The 16,798-nt window shown below is 41.2% G+C and overlaps 2 pseudogenes; one reads left to right on the top strand and one right to left on the bottom strand.

Annotated features, from left to right (window-relative positions):
- Window positions 1–4,158: 4,158 nt before the first annotated feature.
- LOC138145666 (BOLA class I histocompatibility antigen, alpha chain BL3-7-like) lies at window positions 4,159–9,889 on the bottom strand (annotated as a pseudogene).
- Window positions 9,890–10,120: 231 nt separating this feature from the next.
- LOC138145676 (BOLA class I histocompatibility antigen, alpha chain BL3-7-like) overlaps window positions 10,121–16,798 on the top strand; it is a 46,570-nt pseudogene continuing 39,892 nt past the window's right edge.

The following is a 16,798-nucleotide window of genomic DNA, read 5'->3' on the forward strand; positions in this document are numbered from 1 at the left end:
ACTGAATAAAATAGAGAGCACCTATGCTGGTATTTTGAACCTGGGAAGTTGCCTTTGCTTGGTATTACATTACAGGTGGTGGCGGTGGGTGGTTGGGCAGACGTCCGCTTGCTCCCTGGCTCGTTGGGTCTGGCCTAGAGTCATTTTTTACAGGTATTTGGAAGGGTTTCTGGGAAAGCTCAACAAGCCTGCTTTGACTCTGCCATCATGGCTCCATCCCCTTGGATATCATATTTTTTCAAATCTGAAATAAAACTGCTCAGACATGCTAGTCTGTCAATAAACATTAATTAATCAGCTGTGATGTGTCAGGTACTCTAGTAACCAGTGTGCGATGCAAAGAAAAGTCAAAGGCCATCCCTGTTCTCAAAGAACTAAAGATCTCATGCAGGAGACAATGTGTAAATGATTTTATATGCAAGATAAATGCAAAATAAATTAGAACTAGTCAACCGAGGGAATGAAGAGAGATCAGGAAAGGCCTCTTGTAGAAGGTGGGATTTTAACTGGAATATGAAGGAAGGGGGGGGGCAGGAGGTAGAGAGGAGGAGAGCAATTAGGACAAGAGGGCAAAGTGAAAACAGAAAGTGGCCAAAGCATTGAGATTCAGCCTTCTTTACACTGTGTCAAGAACTTTACACTCTCTACCCAGGGTGGTACAATCTAAAAGTCACTGAATTTAGAATTGGAACAACTGGGTTCCAGACTCAACTCTAATTGTACTAGATGGCCTTTAGAGTCTCCTCGAGCTCTAAATCTGAATCTTATTTTTAAAACCATCTTATTTATCTATGTGATTATAAACCATCAGTGTCTACTTAAACAATCAAGTGAGTAAAATCAAAGCCAGGTGCTTTGTAAATTTGCAGTGAACAGAGCACTAGACTTGTAGCTATAGAATGTGGGTTTGAATCATTCATCCCTCCACCTCTTAGATCCTAGAATCCTAGATTTTGAGCTGGAAAGAACCTGAGATGCCATTTAACCCAACTCCATCTTACTTGGAAGGAACTGAAACCACTGGGAGGTTACATTACTTGCTCGGGATCACAAAGCTAATAAATATTTCAGGCAGAATTTAGATGCATATCTTGCTAACTCTAAGTCTTGCACTCTAGAAATATATTATATGGAGTAATTATTGTTGTTGTTTTAATTAAGTGAGAGAAAGGGAGAAGAAGCAACCAAATTGCATTCATAATTATTTTTTGCTTAGTCTTTCATAACATTAGCCTTCATTCCTCATGGAATGAGGTATGTGAGCAGTGTATTCTAGGAACATACTTAGCAGGAGGAAACAGACCTAAAATCTGGCTATCACTAATTTATAAAGTCAATTAACCATAAGTATATGATGAACAACTGATTATATACATTACTCTTACGATGTTTCACTTTCTATTTCTTCTGTTCTATTAGCTCAGCCTACCCATGAACAACTGATGCTTTTCCAATTATTTAGATCTAACTTTATTTATGTGAAAGACATTTTGTAATTGTGTTCATATAGTTCCTGGATTTGCTTTGGCAGATAGACTCCCAAATATTTTATAATGTCTACAGTAACTTTAAATGGAATTTCTCTTTCTATATCTTGCTGTTGGGCTTTGTTAGTAATATATGGAAATGCCAGTGATTTGTGGAGATTTATTTTCTATCCTGCAACTTTGCTAAAGAGGTTTATTATACTTCATATCTCTTCTGTCTAAAGCTATACTATGCCTCTGGACTAAGTCACTTAATCTCTCCCTGGGTCTCAGACTCTTCACCTAAAGTACCTAAGGTACTGCCCCTTTCTTATAGGAACGATTTGGTTTCCAATAGAAACAGAAAAATAACAATGGTATAAGGAAGACAAATAAAATCCACTTGTGAAGAAACACAGTCTTGCAAATAAAATATAAAGGAGCATGGGCTGTTCTGAAGACCAGAAAGAGATGCCCCCCTCAGATAAATGTACTGTGAGAATGTCTCTGAAATCATGCAATGCCTATGATGAGGATGGCTTCAGGGCATCATGGTCTATCAGCTGATTTGCAAGTGAATGATTTTGAGAGTTTTAAATGTAGACCCTGGCAAAATGATAAATCGAATAACCATTTGGGAAATGGGGGGGGGGGGGAGAGATTATTTAAGGACTGTTGAGTTCACATATCACACAAAAGTGGGTTTCTTGAGTTTTATTTCATTAGGTAGAGCTCCAAGAAGCATTAATTTCAGGGCATAAGAAGCCAGCAGGAGACAAAACCATAGAAAGAGAGAGACAGAAGAAACAGAAAAGTAAGTTGAGCTCTGAAGAAGTCTATTTCCTCACAGCCTGGCTCTAAGGAAACAGCTAACAAGGCAGGCTTCCTCTGCTCATTTTCCCTTTTCCTTTTAGGATTCCCCTTCTGGGTGGGTAAGAGTAAGGGGATAAAAAATCTAGGATGTAAATACACACACACGCACACGCACACACACATACACATACACACACCATTTCCGTCAAAACAGTTTTTTCTCCATTCGATTACATCCCTCCCTGACCTGCCCCAAGAGCCACAAAGTTTTTTTTAGATTAGTATGGACACGTTTTAAGGCTCTTGGTAACACTTCATTGTCCTCCTGTCCCATTCTCCAGTTTTTCACCTTCCAATGTAACACACTCATGGATGTGTTACACCTAGGAAAAAATTAGTCACAAAAAAATGTACGAGTGAGGATGAACTTGGTGATGTGACACTTATACTCCCCCTTCTCAAAGCAAGAACACAAATGTTCTCTGGCTATATACTCCTAGAGATAAGGACTGTGCATCTCCCAAACCAGACTAGAAGCTGCTTGTACACAAAGACTGTCTCCCAACCAGATCGATCATTCCCCAAGGATGTATCTACTTCTCTTCTCTCTCCTCAGATAAAACCTCCAGGACCTCTTCTTTGGCCACTAATCTTCAATATTTATTAATGTTGAAATGAATGAAAAAAAAATTAAGTGAACGAGGACATAACAAATATCTGCATCAACTGTTAGGTGACACAAAACCAGATGGGAGCACCTACAGGTTGGATGACCATCAGGATCCAGAAGGATTAACACAGGCTAGAAACAGGGTCCAAAGCTAATATGATAAAATCTATAAAAAAGGTTGTAACAGCAGAATATAGGAGGCCTGACTACCCCACAGTTTGTTTGAAAAAAAGATCTGGGGATTATTTACTACATTAGAAAATCAGTCTGTCAATGGAATGACATGGCATTTGAAAAAGTAAGTATGGTTTTTAGACTGCATCAAGGGAAAAGCCCAGTGAGGAAGTGATAGTTCCACTGTTCTCTGCCCTCATCAGCCCCAATTTGGAATACTATACTGTAGTCAAGACCCCTTTCAGGAAGGACATGGGCAACATATAGCATATCTACAAATCTACCATGATAGGATAGGAAGAGAACAAGAAACTATGTCATACAAAGGGGGAAGTTTGGCCTGGGGAAGAGAAGACTGGGGGTAGCTATGGTAGAACTGTCACATGGAAGAGGAATTAAATTTTTTTATGTGGAGTGAAGGTAGATGGTGGGGCAAATTTTATCTGTATGATAGAAAAAAATTTAACAGAATATTTCAAAAGTAGAGTGGGATAATACAGGAGGTGGTAAGATTCCCAACCCTTTTGAACTAACTTGAGGCAGGTTGACCATCAAAGTTATTGAAAAGCTGTTGTTCAGTCAGATACAATTTGGAAAAGAGCATGGTAGTCCCTCTGAATTCTAGGATATTGGGATTCTGTTGACAATGCTCTTTTTGACCATTCAAGGAACAAGTTCAGAAGCAAGCAGCAGCTCTGTGGCTTATACCCCAGGACCAGAGTATGTTTTCAGTTCTAACTCTCAGCCAACACTGAAGCCTACTGAGGAATAACCAGACCATGAATCTCAGCCCAAATGGCAGCTTGCAGGTTTGCCACTCTAAACCAGAAGAGCTTTCCATCTTGATTATACCAACTGAGTTCAGAAGAAGTCTACCAAAACTCCAACTGGGCAAGCCTACAAACCTTCTGCTTGGACCCAAATCAAGGTCTATAACTTATAGAACTTAAACAAGTAGGGCAGATCTCAGACTTTATCCTGGCTCAGACAACTTCAAGGCACTAAAAATTTACAGCTCCCCAACCTGAACTGTCCTTAAGATCCTAGAAGAACAAGACGCTCAATACCCCAAGAAAGTATCAAGACCAGACCAAACAATCCCTCCTGATGAGTGCAGTGCCCAGAAGTAACTAAAAGGTCAGGGTTGGGAAGTGGGCTTAAAAAGCGAGCAAACCCTAAAAAGCATCCTACCATAAAAACTACTGTGATTGTAGGGACACTCAAGACACAAACTCAGAAGAAGAGAATGACTCCAAAACATCCACAAACAAAATCTAAGAGAGAGAGAACTTAGGGATAGATTAAACTAGAATTCCTAAGAGATGAAGCAAAAGTTCATTAAAAGAGAGAGCTCAAAAGGGTTTTGGAAAAGAAATGAGATCTATGGAATAAAGAATTGGAAACAGGATTAACAGCTTGGTACAAGAGGTTCAAAGACTTGCCCAAGCAATAATCTACTTGAAAATTAGAGTGGACCAAATAAAAGTTAATGACTGAATGAAACAACAAGTATTAAGACAAAATCAAAAGTCTGAAAAATAGAAAGAAATGTAAGGTATTATAGCAAAACAATTGAAGACAGAGAATTTAAGAATGATTGAACTACCCAAAAATCATGACCAAAAAGAAAGAACCTAGAGATCAACTCTCAAAAAATCTTGAGAGAAAAGTCCCCAGATCTCTTAGACCTAGAGGGAAAGGTGAAAATAGACATTAAAGGTCTTTTTGTTTCTCACACCCTCACAAGCTGACCAAACATCAACATCTCTTATCCCTTTCTGACATACTAGTCTTGTCCTTTTCCTTCTCTCCCCATATACACACCTGTCTTCATTTTCTCCCACATGAGGAAGGATGCAGCACAGCTCAACACCAGAATGACAACATCAATGATAGTCAGGATCACAGTCCAAGATTTTTTAGGATACTTCACATACTGACTGTGGCAGCAAGAGGAAGAGTCTAAATGGGAGTAGAAATCTTCCAGGTGACAATGGAGAATATACCTCTGTGAAGCCTCTCCTAGTATATTCTGGAAAAGTAAGAAGAAGGAGAAAGGATCAACAAAATTTCATGGCCAATCCTCCTGGGACTCAACCCAACCAAGACAGGCTAAGGACTCACCAGGATATGCTTTCAGTCTCCCCAGTTCGATATGGTGCACTACACAGTCACAATCAGTCCACATATCCTCTGATGGGAGCTCAATAGTGATTAATTGGCAGAAGGTAGAATCAGCATTGGGTAAAGTGCCACTGGAGCTCTCCTTCCCCATCTGCCAGTGCAACAGGATAGAGCTGAGGTAGAACCAGTAGCAGAGCAGGAGAGGATGGTGATGACATCCCTGGCTTCATAGTAGGACAGTCACCTCAGGGGGCACTAAAGGTAGAAGTTAGGAGAAAAGGTATCGTGTAAATCTCAGTAGTATTTTCTCAAATGGGGAAGACAAGATGGAAGGCACTTGGGGGAGAGCATTAGACTCAAAAAAATGTATATGAATGGTTCAATGTTGACTTGACCAGAGGTCTCCATTGTAGTGCCCCAGGAGCCCAAACTGAACCTTTTGTTATTTAACATTTTCATCAATGATTTGGAAGAAAGCATAGGTGCCATCATCATACATTTAAATATGATACAAAGTTAGGGGTGGGGGATAATTAACACAAAGTCAAGATCCTAAAATCCCTGGACAGTCTAAAACATTGAACTGAATATTACAAGGTAAAATTCAATATAGATTAATGTAAATGGTTTTATATAATCAAGTTAACTAGAGAAGATGGGAAAGGTATGGTTAAAAAGTAATTTCTCTACTTTGGAAGATGAGTCTTCATGAGCCATTGTTCCAAGAGAGTATTGTCATCATCATAACAGGATGTTCCCCTTCCCTTTTGATGATGGGCATCTCTGCCTTTAGCTGGGTTAGTTATTGAGGAAGAGAAAGAGACAGAAACACGTAATCATTCTGTGTTTGGGCCTTGGTTTCTCTAACATAAAGAGAACAAGCAGAGTTCGTCCTTAGTAGGCATAGACCTAGAGACCTTAGGGTCACCTCGGGTCATCAGGGTCATCTCCACATAAGGGAATGACCACAATAAAAAAGCACAATAATCCTCCTTTCTCTGGTGCTGATCTTTTCCCATAGTGATTGAAACTGAAGCCAGGAGCCAGTTCTTTGACTTCTCACACACACCAAGGCATTGGTCACTATCAAGAAGCTAGGAAAGGGTGGTCTGGATGTCTTGATAGGAAGTGAGTTGGAAGACCAAGTGGTCACCATTCTTTATACTTGATTGCTGCAGAATTTTCTTCATGGTTTTAATACAATGGTGCAGAGGGTCTTGTCATAAGGGCTGAGCCTCAGGCATCAAGACAATCCAATTTCCCATCTCCTCATCCAGGAAGCAAAACTCCTGACCATCTATAGCAATCTGGTTTTTGTTTCCTATATAACTATTTCTCCCTATCTCAGAGAATACAAAGATCTGCACCAAGTGGTTCACTGGAGAGGAGTAGGGGGAGGTTAAAAGGTAATGTCATGATATTAGTACTGGGCCTAGAGTCAGTGAAAACTAAATATGAATGTTAGCTCTGGCATTTACTATCTGTTTAACAGTCAGGAAAATGACTTTACCTCTATTTCTCAGTATTCTCATTTATCAAATAGGGATAATGGTCACTTACCTACAGAGTTATTATTTTTTTTGTTTGTTTTATTTTTTTGCTTTTTGGAAGGCAGTTGGGGTTAAGTAACTTGCCCAAGGTCACACAGCTAGTTGTGTGTGTGTGTGTGTGTGTGTGTGTGTGTGTGTGTGTTAAGTGTTTGAGGCCGGATCCAAACTCAGGTCCTCCTGACTCCAGGGCCGGCGCTCTATTCACCACGACACCTAGCCGACCCCCTACAGAGTTATTATGAAATTACATATTAAAAGCAAAACAGAAATGTGAGCTGTTATATTTACATCACAGGAAAGGAGGGAACCTTGAAGGGTCCAACATTGTCGAGGGTTATCTTTTGGGGTCTCCAAGGATGACCTGTTTATGTCATTTTCTTGAGCTCCTAAGGGAGGCAGACACTCCCTAACTATGAATAATTATGATCAAGATAAGCTGAGGAATTGTAGTTAAGAAAGAATAGCTTAGGACCTTGATCATGTGAGTATGGGCCTGACCAGTTTTCTATTCTATGATCTTCCAATCACCTTATCTTGGTGTATTACTTATGAATTTGTACATGCCCTTTTTTCTTGCAATTCCTGGGAAAACAAACTGGTGGTTTAGAGTGTGGGGAAGAAGGCTAGGGATGGGGCAGATGGAAGGGACTGCTGTAATTAAGTTTTGAAATACAGTGGTCATGGCAAAAGAAGAAGACCAATGACTAGTTTATACAATAGATCTCTGAACTCAGAAATCATGGAAGAACAGTGGGTTAATGGCTTCAAAGTGAAGTCAGTGATAGGGACGATATAGAGGGTAGAGGAAAATGATAAACCTTGGGATGATCCTGGGCTGAAAATGGCATCTCCTGACTGTGTGACCCTGGCTAAGTCACTTAACTGCCCCCAGGGAACTATCTAAATGGCAGGACAATTGGTATCTCCATGGGGACAAGGAATTCCTTACACTGATGAAATCACAAGTCCAAGAAAAAAAATTGTACTTACCTAACAGACAAGATTGTTGTGAGGATCAAAAATGATAATGTGTATAAAAACTTTTTAAATAGTATTTTATTTCACGGGGTCGTTAGATGGTGCAGTGAATAGAGCACCAGTCCTGGAGGCAAGAGGACCTGAGTTCAAATTTGACCTAAGACACCTAACACTTACTAGCCATGTGACCTTGGGCAAGTCACTTAACCCCAATTGCCCCTCCAAAAAGAAAAAAACTAGTATTTTATTTTTTCAATTAAATATAAAGACAACTTTTAACATTCATTTTTAAAAAAGATGATTGAACATGAAACTATAAATCTACTATGCACAAATTTCCATTCCTTTCAAATATACAACAAAATTATCATGTAAATTTCTTTTTTTTTCTTCCCTCCCCATCCCACCCTATAGATGGCTACCATTAGACTCAAATAAATTATTCTGCACATTCTTCTATTTATCAGTTCTTTCTCTGGATGCAGATAGCACCTTTCTTCATATGTCCTTTACAATTCATTTAAATATTTGTAATAGACAAAATAGCTCATTCATTCAGTTGTTCTTAAAACACTTACACAATGTTCTCTTGGTTCTTCTCATTTCACTCTTCATCATTTTATGCAAATCTTCCCATGATTTTCTAAAAATCATTGAGGTTATCATATCCTATAGCACAGTAGTACCCCATGAAAATTGAGACTGAACTCAGTTAAAGACAGTATATTGGGATATTGAGAGATATGTTATTTTAAAAAAAAAAAAAGGTCATAAGAAAGGGAAGAATATTCTGAGTTTGGAGTCTGGAAAAATGTGATATAGAATATGAAGGAAAGTAGAAGAACCACAAAGCATTTCAGAATAAAGTAATTGGTTTGCTAGGTTTCATAAGGGGTCAAGACAGACCCTCAGGGAAGAGAACATGAGTTGAAAGGCATGATGTGAGTCCAACCAGTGAGGGTCAGAGAAGGAGGAATGGAGTCCTGGTAGGTGGTAACCCTCTGCTGAGGGATGCTAAGTCAGCTGTATATTGACAGGGCAGGAAAAAAAGAGGGGACTTAGCTCTTCAATTTAATTTAGTGAACATTTATAAAGGCTGCATCTCTGTGAATTTGGGAGCAAGAGGGAAAGCAATTGGTGATTCTGAAGAAGGAAGCTTGTACGCTGCATGGACAGAGGCAGATCAGGCTTCCTGAGAAATGTAAAGAATTGGGGAGCTTGGGAAGGAAGGCGTTTACAATTAAAATAGTGGTAATGTTTCAGGAGGAAGGAGAAAAATTGTGCCCTTTCAGATTGAGAAAGGAGGAGTTTTGAGGGTTGTGAAGGAGGATTGGAGAGAGAAAATGAGTTTACTTCTCTGCCTCTGTCATTATTGGCTTTCTGAATAAAAACCTATTGGTTCTAGAGAAAGCTGCAGGTTATGGAAGTCCCCTCCCTCCTCGCTCCCATGCCCTGCCCACTTCCCCTTTCTCCTACTATTAGGCTCAGCACAGATTCTGTCCGCCTCCCTGTTCTAGCTTCTTGAGAGAGAGTGCTGAGCTGCTGGCTCAGGTCAACTCTCTGCCTTGCTCTTCCCATAGGATCAATTTGAAATTATTTCCCTTTGACATTATAGACTTAACAATCAGCAATAGGGAGGGAACTGGAAGAGCAGTTAGAAATCATGTAGCTGGACACTCTCATTTTTCAGGTGAGGAGACTGGGCACAAGGAGGGTAAATGATTTGCCCAAGGATGTTGACAAGGAGGTTTCAGACACTTGGGTACAAGGTGGCGCTGCCCCACTCTCCCCAAGGAAAGACCCAGCCTTAGGCACATACACTCCAGTGTCAGATAATTCAGGAATGAATGAATGAATGAACGAAAATATCTTTTTAAAAATTATTATTAGGGGCCAGGCATTGCTAACCACTGGAGATACATACACTAAAAGAAGATCGTTTCTTCCCCTCAAAGAGTTTATGTTTCAGTGGAAGAAAATAACACACATAGGAGAAGGGAGGCTAGAGGTTTGATATGGGGAGTCTCAGGGATGGGGATTAGAGTCACAGGGCAACTGATTGATGGGAATGATAACAAACGTTCATTAAATGCCTGCTTTGTTCCAGGCACCATGTGCTACTTGGTGGGGATACAAATATGAAAAAGAAAGGCAATCTCTGCCCTCAAGCAGCTTACAATTTGTTGGAATAGACAATACACAAAAGGAGACTGAGATGTGGGGAATGGGGAGGGAGAAGGCACTAGGCACAGGGGCATCACAGAGCCCCGTACAAAGGAGTGCAGCTGGTGGAAAATGAAAACATGACTGACCTGTGAGCCTTTGTTAAATGGAGGCTTTGGGAGATGGTCTTTGATCTACTTGTCAGTCCTTGGTCAGAGGGACAGAAGGTATGGAGGGTACCAATGAGGTGTGAATACCAAAGCTGAGGTAATCTCTAAGGTTATGGAGTTTCCTGGAGCCATAGTGGAATCCAATCCAACCAATGTAGTTGTTGGGAAATAACGAGTGTTAATGTGATTACTATTCCCAACCAGGAAGTGGAATGAGGGAAGAGGATGGGGTCTTACCTTTGTCAAAATATTTTAGAGACACCCTGTTTCCCACAGCTAAGACCCAGCAGGCAGGCTGTGCCCTGAGTTTGGCATAACAACAATCCTTTGTTCTCAGGATGATGTCACACTCTGACAAAGTGTATTTCTTAGACTAGCACCAGGTGTTCACTGAGGGATTTAGCTCCCCTTATTTCCCAGGGCCATCCATCACATATTCACAATCCCTGTTCATGTCACTTCTGTTTCCATCACAGAACTCTGGGTCTTTGCCCTACGGGGTGGGCACGACCCCAAAGACTTGACACAATACTGTTCTACAGGGTCTTTGTGAAGAGTAACTCAGGACCTAAAATGATTTTGTCATGGTTCAGCCAAGTTGTATATAAGACCTATGTTAAGCCTTCCATCTTAGGAGGGAGTCTTCTGCTTGCAAACATCATTTTCCTCACTCTGAAATTAATTGAACTGCTGTTTGTGTCCTGACTCTCTTGTCTCTAGTCTGATGTTTGTTCGGTGCTAGCCACCCACTTTCTAGAGGCTGGCTCTGGTTCAGCTGACACCTTCTATGGTAAGAAGATGGTTGGAGTGTAGCAGGGCAGGTAGCCAGAGATGGTGAATTTTCACTCCCCCAGAGAATATGGAGTGTGGCCTGAGGATAGGATTTAGAGGACTATGTTGGGGGGAGTATATGGTAATGCATGGTATCATGGCAGCCATTTAAAGTCCAAATCTGCAGCAGACTGAGGCCTGAGTTTCCTCCTTCTCTGGGGAATATCCTTGTAGGTGGAAATTGTAGAAAAAATGTTTCATCCCACAGACAGTGCCTACAAAGATAGCTCTAGACTGGGACCCAAGTTTTAAAAGATGGAGGAAACTTTGCTCTCTGCCCTTGATGGGCTCATACTTCAATGAGGGAGCTGAGCCAAGAGTATAAAGAACTGGGATCCAAATTAGATTATGATACATTCATAAGACAATCTGAAAATGCTAGAGGAGGGAGACGACCCTCCCAGGTGAGGGACCAAGCTCCAGGCTGGAGCTGAGAGAGCCCCCTGAGTCCGATGCCCCTAGTGAATTTTAGTTCCTTGAAGGTGCTTTCAACCAGAGGCAGAGACAAAAATATTTCAAAGGGGAATGGAAGGAAGATCATCAACACATAGGATCAAGTGGGGATAGAGGTGTACAAACAAACACTGAGTCACTATGGAAAATGGAGAGGCCTCTCACCCTAGTCCCTGCCAAATTGAGATGGGTTAGATTTACTCTGCTTGGCCTCAGAGGGCAGAAGCAGAAGCAATAGATGCACATGTTTAGGCCTGATGTCAGGGAAAACTAAATAATCATGGATTTAGAGAGTTGTCCCCCTTCAGGAAGGTTCCCAGCATGTTCAGTGACCCACTGGAGGAGGGTCTACCAGAGGACGTGGCCAGGAGTCACAGAGGCTGAAATAGGAATGCATGCAATCTACTGCATGGGAAGTGTCACTCTAATGGATGAGACCACATTTCCATCAACATAGCAGAGTAGCCAGTGTTTCAGAAGTGTGCCTCTTTTCTCCTGAACTAGGGCAGGGTCTCTTAAGGATATTGTCTCTCACTTCTCTTGTCTAGTCCGAGAGAAATTATTATCCCTCTCTTGTTTTAAGACCTAACTATTATGAGGCCAAGGTTTTCTCCTTCTCTGCTTCCTCATCCAAAAATCAACCAGTGTGGGAAATCTTTCTAAAATACTTACCCAGGCAAGGTAACTGAGGTCTGATCAAAGATAGCAGAAGAAATTCTAACTTTAGGCTAATGGGTGCATTCCTGCTCATTTCATTTGCTCAGACATGTCTGGGAAAATGTTAATCCTTTCCTTTGTCAGAGAGGGGATATAGAAATTGATATCTCTTTTTACCAACATTTAGATGATTCGAGTCATGTACCCCAAGACCTTCACTGTAGTATAGCCCAGGCTCTCATTGTAATATTTATTCTCTCGTTAATTGTTAATCTATCGAACTCTCAGGAATATCTGCTCTTCCAAGGACATATGAACTGTGAACCCATTGCCAGGAAGGGTCTTTGGTCTAAGAGAGACAGCCAGATGACCATCCTTTTTATTAATAAACATAGCATTATGAATAAAAGGATTACCCAGACTCTTAAGTCTCCTGAAATTTTTCAGTGTCACAAGTCCATCATTCAACAAACATCAATTAAATCCTTACTGCATGTCAGGCGACTGTGTTAAGCACTGGGGGTACAAATATAAGCAAAAAGAACCCATCCCTGTCATCTTGGATTGTATCACATTGCAATGTGGAAAGATAGCACCAAAGAAGCTGAAAAGGGTTGGGGGTGGGTGGATGGGACCATGGATGGGGAGGACATGGTTTAGGCCCTTCCCCTGAATGAAGGTTCTGGGAAGACCCAACAATCGGAGAAGGGGAAGCATGTGCTCAATACATTCTTCTCTGATCTTATAGTCCCCAGTCTCTGGGAGGACTGGTGACACATATTTGGGATTGGCCTGGTGCATCTAAGCCCAAAGTTCAATAGACAAATACTAGATCAATTGACTTTTGAGAAATTGCAAAGTTCCTTGACCCCAAACTCCTCCTTTAAAAAAAGCCTCTCCTCTTTTAGCACCAATGATATTTTGGTGATGTTGTGTGGCTTTGACCCATGGAATTAGAGTGTCTGAAGCACTGATGTTGTCACCAAATGAGCAAAGGAGCAGTGCATGGTGGATATGACCCACCTGAACCACATTGCAAATGAAGACTTGAGCCAAAGTGATACAAAAGTCACCATAGACATGTTTGACTAGAAAATAGTGGTCCAGTCATTCAAAGAGAGCAAGGTATGGCCAGCTGACAGCCCAAATCCTCTGCTGGGATTCATGGAAGGTCAAGAGACCCAGTGGAACCCTCTCCCCAAATATATTGTATCATATTATTAGTTGACAGAGTCTGATCCATCTTAATCATAGCTGTGCTGAAACTTCACTTTACCTTAAAGTCTGGTATATGTTAGGGTAATACTTTGACAAAGGGAAGTTACTTCCTTGGATTTACCTCTTTAGGCTCCCTTTCCTTCAAACATCAAGTGAGAGGTTTGGAAATAAAGTCTCTTCCATACATAAATCTATGATCCTATAATTCTTGAATGAATTGTACTTTGATGTTCTCCTTTTCATTCTGTACCACAGTCTGTGGCTTGGCTCTCCCCCAGATACCACTTTGATATTTGATTCTGCTCATTTCCCTTACTGAGATCACTAGACAGCATAGTATTCAGTTATGAAGAAATCCCCAAGCATTGGGACTGTCTTTGATGAAGAAGGTGGAAAGGACTAAAGTAACCACAGAGACCGAGAAGATAAGGCATTCAGAGGAAGAGAAAACTTTATCGAATCATGGATTTGTTGAATAGGAAAGAACCTCAGAGACCATATACTAGTCTGTAAGAACAAAGCACCTTCTACAATGCCCTTAGCACATGGTCATTTAACCTATGCTTAAAAGATCTCCAGGGATGGGTAGAGGGACCAGTTGGTGATGCCTAATTGATTTCACTAAATAAGAGTTTAATTCTGAGAACTCCACCTCCAATTTTACTTTACCCTGGAAAAAGGTTCAAGTGGAAAAATTAAGAGGGCATTTTGCTGAAGAGAGCACTGTGGTGCAGTAAAAACAGCCCTGGATTTGCAAAGGGTAAGACGGCTCTGAAAACAATCTATCCAAAAGACTCGTGGAAATTGCTGAGGGAGCTAGAATGCAGACCAAAGCACACTATTTTTCACATTTTGGGGTTTTTCATGGGTTTTTGTTTTATTCTGTTTCTTCTTTCTCAACATGATTAATATGGAAATATGTTTTACATTATTGCACATGTATAACATTTAAGATTACTTGCTGTCTTAGGGAGTCGTTCATAAAACTTTATCTGACTTCAAATCCTGACTTTACCATAGACTATCAGTGTGACCTTGGAAAAGGCCTCAGTTTCCTCAAATGCAAAAAATGGAGTTTCACTAAATATCTAATTGCTTCCTTCTTTCTTTAAATCTATGAACCACTATGACTCCTAGACAATGAGAGAGTACACAAGGTGTTTGATCAGAGGAATTAGCCTTGGGTTTAGTCCCAGAACAAGAGAGCTAGGATCAATGATTGAGAATTTCAGAGATTTCACTTCAGTGTTAGAGGGAAAAAGTTTATTGATAACTAGAGGAATCCTTCAATAGAATGGGATGTCCCAGAATACAAGGAGCATCAGAACATGTTGTTAGATATCTTCAAGCTGAATTTGGTGTAGAAGGGACTCTGGGTCAAGGCCCCATTGAATTGGTTCACCACGGAACTTCTCTGCCTTCAGGAGAAATGTGAACAAGCAAGCCTCGTTGGTTGTAAAGGAAGAAACACACGCACACACACACACACACACACACACACACACACACACACACACACACACCCCTAAATGAGCCCATGCTTCCATACTGAAAGTCCTCTAGGATGGGTCTTTGCATCCATCATGAGACCCAGCACTTCCTAAGTTCAAACAGCAGTTACAAATGTCATGTGTCCACGGCTCTGTGCCACCACACCCCCTCCTCATACTTCCCAGCAACACCTGATGGTGACTCTGTTCTAGGGTTTCCTGTTCTCACCACAGACTCCATTTCATTTCTACTTTCAAGGTTGTCAGACACGCTCAGCTTCTGCCCAGCAACAGATATCCCAGCCAGCAACGATAGGAGGGCTACTCTTGGGCAGGGCCAATACAAGATAGGCTGGAGATGAGGGGTGGGGAGCCATTGTTCATATAGAGGTCTTATTTCTCTTTTGGGTACTACTGGGGTACAGAGGTTGGAGAATGGAGGCTCCTCCAACTAGAGTGTGATTGCAGATTCCAGACAATTATCAGTGGGAAGGAATGGCCAGTCAGAGGAGAAGGAAGAGGAGGAGAGGGTCTTTCTTAACCTTGCTGCTCATTCCGGGGGTATTTTCTCTAACAGGAATCCAGGCAGGTGAGTCTAGGGGAGCAAGTGGGAGGAAGGATGGAAGACATTGTGGTCTGGGTCTGATGGGGGTCTCTCTCAGCCCCTGCCCTAGTGGAGGAGTCCTGATATTGACAGAAGACACTGAAATAGGCAAACTAACAAGGGTATTATGACTAGAACCACAAGGGCAGAGGATGATTCTGATGGGATACTTCCCTTCTGCCTAACCAAGTAGTGACTTGGGGAAATCTTCCAGGAAAAAATGCGATTTGATGTCAGAGACTGAATATGGCTCCACTTTAAGTCTATTTATAAGTAAGAATCAAAAAGATGTAGGGCTAGGTGGTGACCTAGGCTACAAGGGCAATGTAAAGAAGAAAGGGATGGGAGTTAACAGTCTTTGTTCAAGATACTGGAATCTCAAGGACCCAAAGAGTCAGTCCTAAGCCACTATCTAGACAATAGAGTGAGAAGGAAACTCCCAGGCTGCCAAATAAGAAAGGGGGGTTGAAGAAGGAAAAGTTAATCAACTATGAGAGGATTTTAAAAGAGATAGGAGGAGAAACAGAAGACAAGGGTGATGTCTCACAGATAAAGACCACACTTCGCTGGATGCCCACTTGGAGTTGCATGGAAAATAACTTTATTTGATTCCTTTTTGAACCAAAGGCATCTCCATTGTTCAGAGTTGTGGGAGAGGTTCAAAGGAGACAATTCAAGTAAAGCATTTTTCAGTCTTTAAATAAGCACCATAGATATGTCAGTGACTGTGGTTACTATTATTGTTGACATGTTATTTTGTTGCTGTAGAACTCCTGAGGAGGACTCTCCCACTATCAATTCAGATCAGCACCTGTTCTGAAACTTAGCCCCAGGAATTTGTTGTCTTGGCCGCTGAAAAGTTGAATGACTTCAACAGTGTCATGCAGTCGCTATGTGTCAGAGAAAGAACTTGAACCCAGATCCTTCTGAATCCAGGTCTGACTCTGCACTATACCATACTGCCTCCATTAGTATTGTCATGACTACTGTCACTTCTGCTCCTGCTGATAGGACCACCAGCATGCAGGACACGTGCAGTCCCGTCTGCTACTGGCACCATACTGAAGCTGCTTTCAGTGAGCCTGCATTGGATGACTTTATATGGTAATAATTTTATTCATGTACAAAACAATTATTTTACTCATGTGTGGAATAATCCCCCACATGTTAAATGCAAAGGAATGTAAGTCAGCTAGGGATTTGTCCTACACCAATTTCTATTTGAATCTCATTGAAAAAGTTGAAAAAATTGCAATGATGATGATTATGATGATGAAGAAGGAGAAGGAGGAAGAGGAAGAGGAGGAGGAGGAGGAGGAGAAGGAGAAGAAGAAGGAGGAGGAGAAGAAGAAGAAGAAGAAGAAGAAGAAGAAGAAGAAGAAGAAGAAGAAGAAGAAGAAGAAGAAGAAGAAGGAGGAGGAGGAGGAGGAGGAGGAG

Source organism: Petaurus breviceps, unplaced genomic scaffold, assembly GCF_028583685.1.
Source record: "Petaurus breviceps papuanus isolate PSGF00001 unplaced genomic scaffold, PetGlider_PUasm1.0 139, whole genome shotgun sequence".
Classification (NCBI taxonomy): Eukaryota; Metazoa; Chordata; class Mammalia; order Diprotodontia; family Petauridae; genus Petaurus; species Petaurus breviceps.